Source organism: Parus major, chromosome 5 (assembly GCF_001522545.3).
Source record: "Parus major isolate Abel chromosome 5, Parus_major1.1, whole genome shotgun sequence".
NCBI lineage: Eukaryota > Metazoa > Chordata > Aves > Passeriformes > Paridae > Parus > Parus major.
In genome coordinates this window covers 42,068,870-42,080,529 of record NC_031774.1, presented here as the reverse complement: position 1 = coordinate 42,080,529, position 11,660 = coordinate 42,068,870, and the positions used below count along the sequence as shown (strand labels likewise).

Below are 11,660 nucleotides of genomic sequence, written 5' to 3'. Positions count from 1 at the left end.
AACAAACTGAACATTGTATATTAACTATTTGCCTACTCTATCTCGTGTATTCAGTGAATAGCTCCATAGAGTCACAAAAAATACTTGAGGTTTTTTGCACATGTAATTGCAAAAAATTGGCCTAATTTTTATGTTTGCGTTTACAAGTCCCAAAGAGTTTACTCTTCACTACATTTGTTGTCCTTAGTTCAGTTCCAAAAGACAGAATGATACAAAATACTTCTAAATGTTTCTAGTGATACTAGTTCTGCATCATAAAACACAGCTCTCATGTTTAGAGTAAACAGTTTGCAAATAATCCTTTGGCTGAAAACTGAAAAAACTCTATGGTAAATCCTGAAAATCAATAGAAAAGTAAGCTAAAAATAAATCCTCTTTAAGATTTCAGATCTAGTGTCTCATCCCATTTGGCACTGTGAAAGGTGCTAGAATAAATGATATTCTCTGTAATTTTAAAGTACTGTTCCTTATTTAAGCACAGCAAATAAAATATTAATTTCCACTGTCTCCTTGGGACTTCTAAATGCCAAATCAAAAGACTCTTGCAGTTACAGAAAAAGAAGCTTTGAAATTACCTAAAATGAGTATGTTTGATAAGCCTTTAGCTCTCTCTATGCTTATATTAAGCATTTGATGCTTCCAAATTTCTCCACTAGCCATTACACTCCTGACATTGCTTTTCTACAAGCTCTTCAGTTGCCCAGGTTGCAGGCAGATTGCTCTGCAGATACTGGTAATTTGGTTTGCTGTTAGGGGGCAAAACAAGGGTGTCTGGTCATTGAGAAATGTCCTTCTGTGGGGAAAATACCATCTGTGAAGGGGAAGTGAAGGTGATGGAATTTCTGTGCTGGAAATGGTGCATTTGTCCCAGCAATATTCACTTTAAACTAAGCTTGTCATTACTGAGATGTGTAGTTAAACAAATCTCCTCTGAAATCTGTGATCTTCCATGCTGGGCTGTGGCAGCTGGAGCAAAGGCCACTTGGGTTGTGCACATGGTCCAAGGTAAGGGAGCTAAGCAAACAATATTTTGGCACTACACATTTATTTTCTCTTGCTGCTCTGTGGTTAATATCAGTTCACTGGCTGAGAAGGAGCACTCCTGTGAGACTGCTTTGGGATACAGTATGAAGAAATACGTGAAGTACAGACTGTGGAAGCAGGTCCAGATAGGTAAAGAAAATCTCAAAGTGCTTCCATACACTTCTGAGTTGACCCTCTCTTGGCACACCACTAAGGTTAAGTCATACTGCCTCATTTAATATGATGAAATATATTGAATTCTGTTAACTGACAAATTTAATTAAATTTGCAGTAAAGCTTGCATGCAAATCATGGTTTTGTACTGGAATAAAATAGCATCATTTTCCAGGATATAATGAATTATTAATATCTTTATAATTAAATATTAATATTAAAAACCTAGTTAGCTGTCAAGTTGAAAGAACAAAAAGTCAGGTGATGTGTGTATTCAAAATAAATTAGAATTGGGATCAGTCTAGCCTTTAGTTACTCAGTACATGTGTTTATGTGATTTCACATGCTCTAACCCCTAGAGTCATGTCATAAGTACATCTTCAACATCAGTCAGAATATCAAGAATAGAACGCTGTAACTTTTATGGTTAATATGATTAATATTGTCATATTCTAGAAAATGGAAGAATATAATCTTTGCTTTTCAAAGATTTTCAAACTATTTGAAGTAAGCAAATCAGACTCTGGAGTGTGTTAGAATTTTTTTTATTTTTTAAATTTATTTATTTATGTTATATATATTTTATTTTTCCCCTATGTCTTTTCTTTGGTTGGGATAAGTGCTGAAGTATATTCTAACCTCTCTTTCTGTTGTAAGAAGAGCAACCATAAATTGAATATACTTACTTAAATAGAATACTTTTGGGTTTGACTCTCTATTGTAATATATTTTAGTGGAAAGGATCTATAATGACCATTAAGTTAAAAACTGCCTGACCACTACAGGGCTGACCAAAAGTGTTTTCTGTGGTTTTGATTGTGAGAAGACTCTAGAAAATATAAAAACCTGTATCAGGTATGTTACCTGCTATTCCTTCCATTCCAGACCTTACATTACTAGTATAAGAACTTCAGAAATACAAAGCAAAAATTTCTTGGAAGTCCAAACAGAATAATAGTACTAAACAGAGTTGTGTGATGTTGTGAAAATGATGTTGTAACTTGGATGGAATAAATAGTGTAAGAGAATCAAATGTTGTAAAACACGTTTTTGCTTTCCCCCACCTCTCTCCCCCTCCTCCTTTTTAAAAGGATGCTTAATACAGGAACTTCAATTTACCTTATATCAGAAAAAGTAATTTGTGCTAGAGCAAAGTTAAGCCTGGTAATCTGCATAAAAGAGGAAAAGGTGCTAAAAAGTGCATATTATATTATATGCAAGCCTTTTTCCTTTAATGATTCCTTAAATGAGGAAACATCCCTTTCCTCAGCCCTTAAACCATCTAACAGCTATGAGGAAATATGCTGTGGAGTGAAAACAAAGCAAAGATGGAAAATATATTTCTGGTTCTAAGTCTTAATTACAGCCTGATTGATGACCTTTCATGTTTTTCGCTTCAGCAATGCAAGGTACAGCAACCACTGCCACTGTTGGACTGTTTGTGACAGCATTTGTAGCTGCCTTCGTGACTAATAAGTTCAAACACTGTTGTGAAAAGTTACTCTGTAATAGCTTTTACTTTTATTTAGAAGGCATAGAAGAGGAAAAAGCAGAAGAAGAAACGGGGTTGAGGACTTGACCAACACCAGGGAAGGACTGGTAGCCTTCAGGTCTCTTTCTAGCCAGGATCTTTCACAGTACAGTACATCAGAGGTCAATAATGTTATTCTGAATCCTGGAGTTATTAAAGATGGGGAAGATAAAGGGAATCAACTGGAAAACTAATTTGTGTAGTTCTTTTTGGCTCGTAAAACCATCCTGAGAAGAAACAAAGACACTAGTTGTACCTGAGAAGCACTATCCATGTCCTTGCTGAATTTACCGTGTACGCATGTGAATGAGTCTGACACCCAGCCTAAACCCATTTGGGCCCATGGGCAGATTATTCAACATCTTCCAGGTGATTGGCTTTGTCTGGGTAATCAACATCTTCTCCTGCCGGGTAACGCAGGATCTGCCAGTCCCGTTTGGGAATGTGCGAGTCGTGTGCTATTTTCCCCCAGCCACCTCTAGCTGGCACTCGTGTCGGTGCTTTGGGACACGCCACGTCCCCCGCTTGTGCCACGGGGGCTTTGGGCTTCGGTTCCAGTGTTCTCCATAATGTATGTCCTCACACTGCTCTGCACCAGGACCCCCTTCGAAACAACCAGGCATGCAAAGCAGCCGAGCGTAAAATCTCTTGTAATTACATGGTTATCTTGCACTTTGCATTTGAGATTTTTCCCAGTGTTTTTGCGCTTTTTCAAACTCTTAGTTCACCCAGAGAAGAATAAAATTGCAACTTTTTTTTCTTCTTCTTTTTACAGTCAGTCCTCATTACTAATTACGGCTGTTATTGTAGTCTTAGTACGAATGTTAAGGTCATTATCATTTCTCAGCTTGCAAGGTTCAGTTTTCTAGGAAGCTCTTTGGTGACTTGCTACTCTCTCAGCTCTCCAGAGTCATTCTCTGAATCTGCTAATGGATGTAAATGTACACATCTGTGCTTACGTTTGGGCTAATGATGCACATGTTCATTTTGCATAAGCGTCCTTCCAGCTGGAGTCTCGCAATTGTACTGAGGTTAGAAGTTAATTCCTCCATAAAGACATTTCCATATGCAAATTGCTCTCTGAACTATTTAAAGGCAGAAATAAGATTAGTATTACCATACTATTTATATTATTAGGATTGTAATACTCTTACAGTTTAGCAGCTTAAACATAATTTGGTTCATAGACGTTGTATTAACTTTCTTAACCACTTTCAGCAAAATTCATCAGCGTCCAACAAAGGAGTGAGGTGCCTGTTAATTTGTATTAGAAGTGTGCAAACGAACTCACCAGTTACAAATCAATAGCGTTGTATTTAAGCCTGCCCGTTGAATAATCCCGAGCAGAAGGAGATTTTGTTTGCGTTATCGATTATTATCTGCACATTGCTATTTATTTTTGTCCGTGGGTGAGCGGAGACGGCAAAGTCCGTCGGCTTTGACTCGCATTTAGACGCGGGCGCTGAGAAACGTGGGAGGGATCGGTGTCGGGAGCGCGGGACGAGCCGCCCTCTCCGCCACCTGTGCGGGGCCCCGGCCGTGCGCGGCGGGCAGCGGGGCCCGGCACCGGCTCGGGGCGGGGCGGGCCCCGCCAATGCGGCGCCGCCGCCAGCGCCCAATGGCAGCGGCGCGGGCGGGCCGGGCTGGAGCCGCCGCCGGCCGCGCCGGGAGAGCGCCCGTGGAGCAGCGCGCCCGCCGGTAGGTGTGTGGGGCCGGGCTACTGCGGCCCGCGGGGAGGAGGGGGCGCGCCCCGTGCTCTGCCTTCTGAGCGCCGCGGAACGGGGGCCGCGGCTCGGGGCTGGCGGAGGACGTCAGAAACGGGAGCCCAGGAACCCTAAAGCGAAGGCAGGTGGCATTGCTGGCGGGGCTGGGGCCGCCGCCTGCCCCTCGGTGCTTGCGGAGCGAGGCCGCCCTCGGCTGCGCTCCCTGACGGAGCCGAGCTTCCCCTCCGCGCTGCAGCCCTTTCCCCGGCCGGGGCCGTGGCAGCGCTCCCAGCCGCCACCATCCGTAGCGAGTGTGGAGCCGGTCCCCCCGGTGCTCGCAGCCCCCCGAGGGCCGTTCCCCGCGGAGGTGTTGGTGCCGGGCAGCCTGGCACCCCTCGGGGTGTGCGGCTGTGCCGTACGAGCGGCTCGGTGCTCTTGGGCTGCGGAAGGGTTAACGCTCCGTAGCAGCGGCACGGGGAAGCGGCTCGTGTCCACCTACCCCTCAGCTGCTCTGTGTAATTACTCATGGTTTGGACTTTTTTCTCGCTTGGGTCCGCTGAATTGTGCCGCTTTTGAAACGCTTTTCTGCGGTTCAGATATTGCAAGGCAAACAAAAATCGCTCGCTCATCTTTCTGTTGTATTTGAATACGCTATGTAAATTGTAGGTTTAAAATGCTCAAATTACGCGTTTCCATGCAAAGTGGATTTTTGTGTTGATATACAGCCAGACAGCCTTTTCCCTGTCCATTTGTTTAGTTCATGTGTTAAGTATTCTTTCTGCACTGCATCTCCACTTTTCACTATAGATTCTTGCTAATTGTTTTGTAGATTATCAGGTTGTAATCAGCCTCAACTTTTCTGATCTTTTTTTTCCCATGGGTTAATCTTTTTGAGACTTCGGGTTTCCAGAGACACAAAACTTTAAAAAATGTTCAGCTGCTTGACTAGATCGAGTGATGCTTTGCAGCTCATGTCTTCTCTTACTTTAGTTATGCCTTTTGCTGGGAAATATCCTTAGGATAATACTGCAGTATTGGTTTGAGGGCAGTTTTAGTATTGTCGAGGCAAAAAATTGGCACACGTTGGCATTTCTTTACTTGTGAATCAGATACAAATCATTCTTCTGTGAAATGTGTATTTTGCAAATTTACTTGTCTGGGCAAGTAAATTTCAAACTACATGTTCCTTGGAAAATGATCATGTTTGCTAATTCTGGCATGTGACTCTGATTTTGTTTTTTCTTTTCTCTGCCAAGGTGATGGAAACATACTGTGCATTACACAGACAAGTGAGATCTGGACTTTGCCTTAATATTGTCCAGATGAACAGGTTTATTTGAATAAAGTTTTTGTTACCACCAAAAAGCTTAAAGAGCAGTTTCCCACATCTCTATGAGATGTATTATGCAGGATTATGCAACACATTGGACTTCCCTAAATACTTAGTTTCCTAATGGCTAAGTTGTCTCTTCTCCAAGAATTTTCAGATTTGATTGATTATAATTTAAAGCAATGTTTTCTGTGAATTACTTTGTTATGTCATGCTTTTTTTCAGATAAATCTTTGACCTTTTTCTTTATATTAATAACGGCTTTTCATTATATTCTTATGGTGCTTTAAAGTACAAAGTGAATAGCAGTAACTCCCTAGCAGATCTAGCATACAGATTTCCTTATACGTAGGAATACAGCTGGCAACTTTAGTGATCTCTGCTCTTTTATAGTTTTGGATTTTAAATTATTTTTAAAATATTTTTGTCATCAGGAGCACAACCATTAAACCTTCCAGTATGAAAAAAGGGTCAGATTTTTTTTTTTCCTCTCACATAATGCAGTGTATCTCAGTTCTGACTAGTTGTATGCTCTTATAATTTGTGTCCTTTGTTATCATCAAGAACAGAACAACATACAATGGTTTTTAACTACAGAGCTTTCCTTAACTTGAGTTCCTTGTATCCCTCACTACATTAGTGGAATATTAATACTTTGTGTGGTTGATTTAGATTACAGTCCAAGGGATGCAAGGTAAAAAGGTAACAGCTACATCTCACTAGTGGCCAATTCTCCGTGTTGAGTCCTTGTTTGTGCTGCCTTGCCAGCTGTCTGGTTAAGAACTAGCAGCTGGTGCAGTTCTCTGGTTGAGAAACCCAGACTGTGTGTGGGTGAAAACCATATTGTGAGTGGGCTAAATACATCATGTTTATAGAGTCCGTAATTTTCAGCTATCTCAAGTCTGGCATCAGCAAGTGAAGATGAGAAGTGGTATCTAAGTGCGTTACAAACCTCTCAAGATGTTTTGTTCTGTAAGGCTTCTGTTGCCCCTAAAGCAGTGACTTTTCCAGTCAGTGAGACAGTTTCCAAGCTGGCATCAGCTATAAGGTCATGGCTTGTGGATTCTCCTGCTCTGACACTTGGCTCCCGGTAGTGCCCTTTCTTCATGCAGGTTTTAACCCAGGTATTGCACAAAGGCTTTACGCAGGAAGCTAACAGAATCAATTTTGAATTGTTGAAGTCTTCTTCAAATTAAAGGCCGTCTTTGTGACACCATCAGCTTCCTCTTTGGAAGCTGGAAAACCAAAAAATTCATTAGGAACTAAGCTATAGAATTACAAGGATTCATGTGGTGGTGGCAGTCTTCTAACATAAACTTTGCCATCTAAAAGTTGTGTTTATTTAAGACAATCACTTAAATTCATTCTGCTGGTTAACTAGGAAAGGACAACCTTCAAAAGGCAATTCTTGGCCAATTTGTCTGAACCCTTAGTTGCATAAAAAAAAAAAAAAGGATAAAGTACTCAACTGCAAAACCAGATTATTTTGTCCTCAGATGTCTTAGTACATTTCTTTGGAGTCTGTCATGACGGATGTTTTCTTAGAGGATTGTGAATTCTGCTAATGGAGGTAACAGCTTCACAAGTGGTTAACCTCAAGGAAGGAATGCCTGTCTGTGCATGTGTCGGTTATGAGCATGTGTTGTCTTCAAGACTATAGCTGTAATTATGACCACAAGAATTTGAGTCCTAGGAAATTAGAAGCCTTACAACTTGACTTGTACATCTGGAAACTTCAGGGATTAAATCTTCGCTCCTTGTAGGTGGCAAAAGTTGTACCAGGGCCAGAGGTTTAAACAGGGCCAGAAATCCATTTACAGGTATATATGTGGGTAAGACTGCTTCCCAGGAGGGGATTATGTATCCTCTATTGACTTCTGCCATTAATTTTCACTGTCTTCTAAATGTTCAAGTAAAGTGAGTGGTGTGGAATGCCACACAAAATCAAAATTGCTTTTTTCAAAACTGAAAGGGGGGTAAAATTTCAGAAATTATGATTGAAAAAATTGAGAAGACACAGTCCTGGGGCAATACCAGCGAACTCACATCAGTGTTCCAGATTTCTTTTCCGTAAAACTATGGATGCAAATACATGAGTGCATTATTTAGAGTAGGAATGCACTTTTAAAATTAATGTCCTGATCACCTGCATTTCTGCAGTTCAGTTTGCATCTCGGAGCACATAAACTGATTCTGTTTGGGATAAAACTGAGCAGAAGGAGAAGCTCATTTAATGTACTCCTGCTAATGCAAATTCAGTCTACAGGGTCATTTTGGAGATAATTGTAAGTAAAAACCACAAAAAAGGTAGTGTGAATGTTGTGCCCTTAATGCTAAGTATTTCACTCCACCACTCTGCTCCTGTTGGTAAGGTTTTATGCTGTTTACTAGTGTAAACTTAGGATATAGTCTCTTGACCAACTTGACAACCCATTTTTAAATTTAGCATAATCATTATTATATATTGACAGAAAAAAAATTACAAGAAAAAGAATAACCATTGTAGAACAATGCTAAGGGAGTTAATAACAGACATCAGTGCTAGGACAGTGCATCCCTTAGATAAACATAGAAACAAATAGTGCTCTCTTAATAGGAAATAATCTTAAAATAAGTAGGTTACTGGAATGTATAGCTTTCTTATACATCAGTTCTATATGATACAGTTTCTGAAGGGAAACCATAAAATTAAAGAGCTTTGAGCTCATCACCTCCTTCAATAGGTGCTTTTTTGACAGGAAATATTTCCCATAATACTGAAAATATTTCTCAGCAGTGATATGTTAAGGTTTGTCAATAGCTGCAGTGAAATGTCTAGAAATGTGTGTAAGATTCCTTGAAGTTTGCACCCTTAGGTGTGAAAAACATGCAAGTGTTTTTCTAAGTTAGTTACTATACTCTTCTTGGAGGGGGATTCACCTCATTTGAAAACAGATCAGGTAAAGGACCCTCTGCAGGTGTTGTGTTCCTTCTACTGACTATAAGCAGAACATCAGGTGACTATCTCAGATGTCTGACTGGGTGTCTGGAGTTAAAGGAGGTGTGATTCATCTTGCTTTATTAAGGTAACTGAACAAAATGTCTCAGCACAGCTCCTCCAGCTTGAAACAGAGGGCAGAACTGACCAGTGCACTTCGGGATCCTACAGAGGTGCTCTAGTGGTTGAAAACTATGCTTATATTCAAAGAGCAGACAGTGTGCTCCAGAGCTGAGGTTCAAAGTGGAGCTCCTGGTCCAAGGGCAGAAGACCTGCCTGGTGAACTAGAGAGAAAGGATGTCTTTTTGCTGAGTTGTTCCTTAATTCATGATGCTCTTTTAGGCCTAGTTTTAGTTGGCATTTATAGATATGAATATTTTTAGAAACCAGTTCTCTGTGGGCTCTTGGGTTTGCCAGCTATGAAATGAAAGAATTATCTTCAATTTACTTTTTAAATAGGGGGTGGCTATATGATATAGTAATTTTGCTATCTGAATCAGGGGCCTCTGGTGAACAGAAGGTACTATTTTGCAGAACTTCATGGTGGTTTTGTGGTTGTGTGGGTGATGGAAATGCATGAAAAAACCTCTACTAAGCAGTTTTGAAGAGGAAAGTATTACTAGGTGCAAAACTGAAACTAGAGCTGGTCAAGCTCCACAGCACAAGGCCTGTTTATTTTCTAATAGAGCAGTTTCAATTGAATAGCTGTAAGGAAGAATTTGGCCTATGAAGTTTAATGATTAGTTGCTGTTCAGTTGCCAGCTGCTCCTAATGACAGAAACTTGCCAGCAGAAATGCTCCTTTCTTTCTGATCCTCACTAGGTTGTTTCAAGTTCACCATGGTTCAAGTATTTACCTGGCTAAGGTTTGTATTCTATATATAAAAATTATACATGGTGTAAACATCAGGTGCATGTTCCCAAATTTTTCCTATATTATCCAGTACATGGGTTTAGCATGAGGAATGAGATTTCAGTTGATAGGTGCATGGATTACTTTGGCTGCATTCACAGCCAGAATCTCAAGTGTCACTGAAGAGAATAAAACTGAGATAGAACAGACTTGGCAGATCTGGGCTTTCCTCTGCTAAATAAAATGTCTCTGTCCTCTGCAACTTAATCATCAGTCTCTCTGAATGGAGGCAGCTATATTAGTATACCACACTACATGTGGGCTCAGAGCTTGACACAGCATTCAACTCTTTTTTTTTTTTTTTCCAAAAAAGTTTGCAGATTCTCCCTGTATCCAGTTCAGGCTATTGATAGGAATGTGCTTGGAGCTGAGGCTGACTGTGGGTAGCCCCATACCTTTGGGAGCTGCAGCTTCAAACATTAGTTCTTCAGTGACACTGAAACGGGCACTAACTTTCAAGGGATAATCCTTTCTTGTCATGAAGTTTGTCTTAAAAAAAAAATATTCCTAATTCTGCTAATTTTCAGTAATTTCTAACATGCTTTTGTGTCTGTGTGAATTATGTGTCAAATTTACAACTCTGACACAATGAGTCTTGGTAACAGTGTCCTCTGTCCCTTTGTGGTCGTGTGCCTTTATGAAAGAGGAAGTAAATACCTCAGATATTTTAAAATCTACTTGTCTGTATCCCACTGCCAAAACTTGTGGGATATGGTATCCTTTGCCAAAGGTTAGCAGGATTCAGCTCCCCAGAGCTGCCAAGAGAGCAGTAACACTACATTAGCATTGCCATGAAGTGGTATTTCCACATACCATAAGGCTGTGCTGCTGAGACTGAATGTGGGCTGAGGAACAGAATAACCATGGTCATGTTTGGCTACGTAAGGCTGGGTGGGAGGTAGGGGTGACCTGACTGCACTTGCTTCCATTTCCAGAGCAGTTTCAGTAAGCAGCCATGCTGCCAAACACACTGCACTGCTGGGAGTGTTACCTAGGAGGGGCTGCACAGGCAGGATATTCAGATTCCAAACCTTTTAACGAAGAAAGGCCTTGCTGTATGAGCTGAGTGCCCAGCATCCATCTCCAGTGCTTTGTTGTTTCTTTCAATGGAGTGAAGTCTTCATAAAGTTCTTTTTTCTTTGTTTTCCTGACTGCACTCTACAGTTTTCAAGGCAACAATAAACTTGTCTTCAACTTGTGGTGGCTTGGATGGAAAGGGGTTTCTTTGGTGGTTTTTGATCTTGTGCTTTTGTGGTTTTATTTATGCAGTTGCTCTACTAAAGCACTTGCATGACACAGAAGAGGTTGTGCATTAACCGGAAAGAAGAAAGTTATGCAATTCTCTCAGAAATGTAACATGAATTAAATTCTTGTCTAAAAATTTGGGATACCACTTTGCCGAAGACCAGCTGAGAGCCAAAATATGTTCATGACTTTGCTTCTCTTCCCATGTGACTTTGATCTTACTCCGTAGGTTTCCGCATACGTAATGCAGAGGGAGAGCACAGTTCTAGCCATATAGAATGGCTGGTCACCTGCTGCAGCTGAACTTCACATGATTTCATTAGGAGCTGTAGTGAAAAGACAAGGAGTAGTGGGTACAAACTGAAATAGGGGAAATTTAGGTTAGACATTAGGAAGAAATTATTTACTGGGAAGATGTTGAGACACTGAAACAGGTTGCCCAGGGAAGTTGTGGATGCCCCAACCGTGGCAGTGTTCAGAGCCAGTTTGAGTAAGGTGTCCCTGCCCATGACTGGGGGTTGGAACTAGATGATCTTGAAGATCTCATTAAAGCTTTAACATTTTATGATTCTATGATTAAATGATAAAATAAATGTCAGCTATTTGAAACTGTAGCATCAGGTTTTTGAGAAGGAAAGAACAGGGAAATGTACTGCTGTATATTTATCTGCCTTTCTCTTTCTTTTCCTTTCTCTTTCTTTTCCTTTCTCTTTCTTTTCCTTTCTCTTTCTTTTCCTTTCTCTTTCTTTTCCTTTCTCTTTCTTT

The 11,660-nt window shown here is 40.7% G+C and overlaps 1 protein-coding gene across 1 annotated transcript in view; it reads left to right on the top strand.

Annotated features, from left to right (window-relative positions):
- The first annotated feature begins 4,379 nt into the window (after window positions 1-4,379).
- The window catches only part of STON2 (stonin 2), a 73,385-nt gene continuing 66,104 nt past the window's right edge, over window positions 4,380-11,660 (top strand). Inside the window, exon 1 of the mRNA XM_015629983.2 lies at window positions 4,380-4,426. The gene's annotated coding sequence lies outside the window, so the exon portion shown is untranslated. The remainder of the gene's footprint in view (window positions 4,427-11,660) is intronic.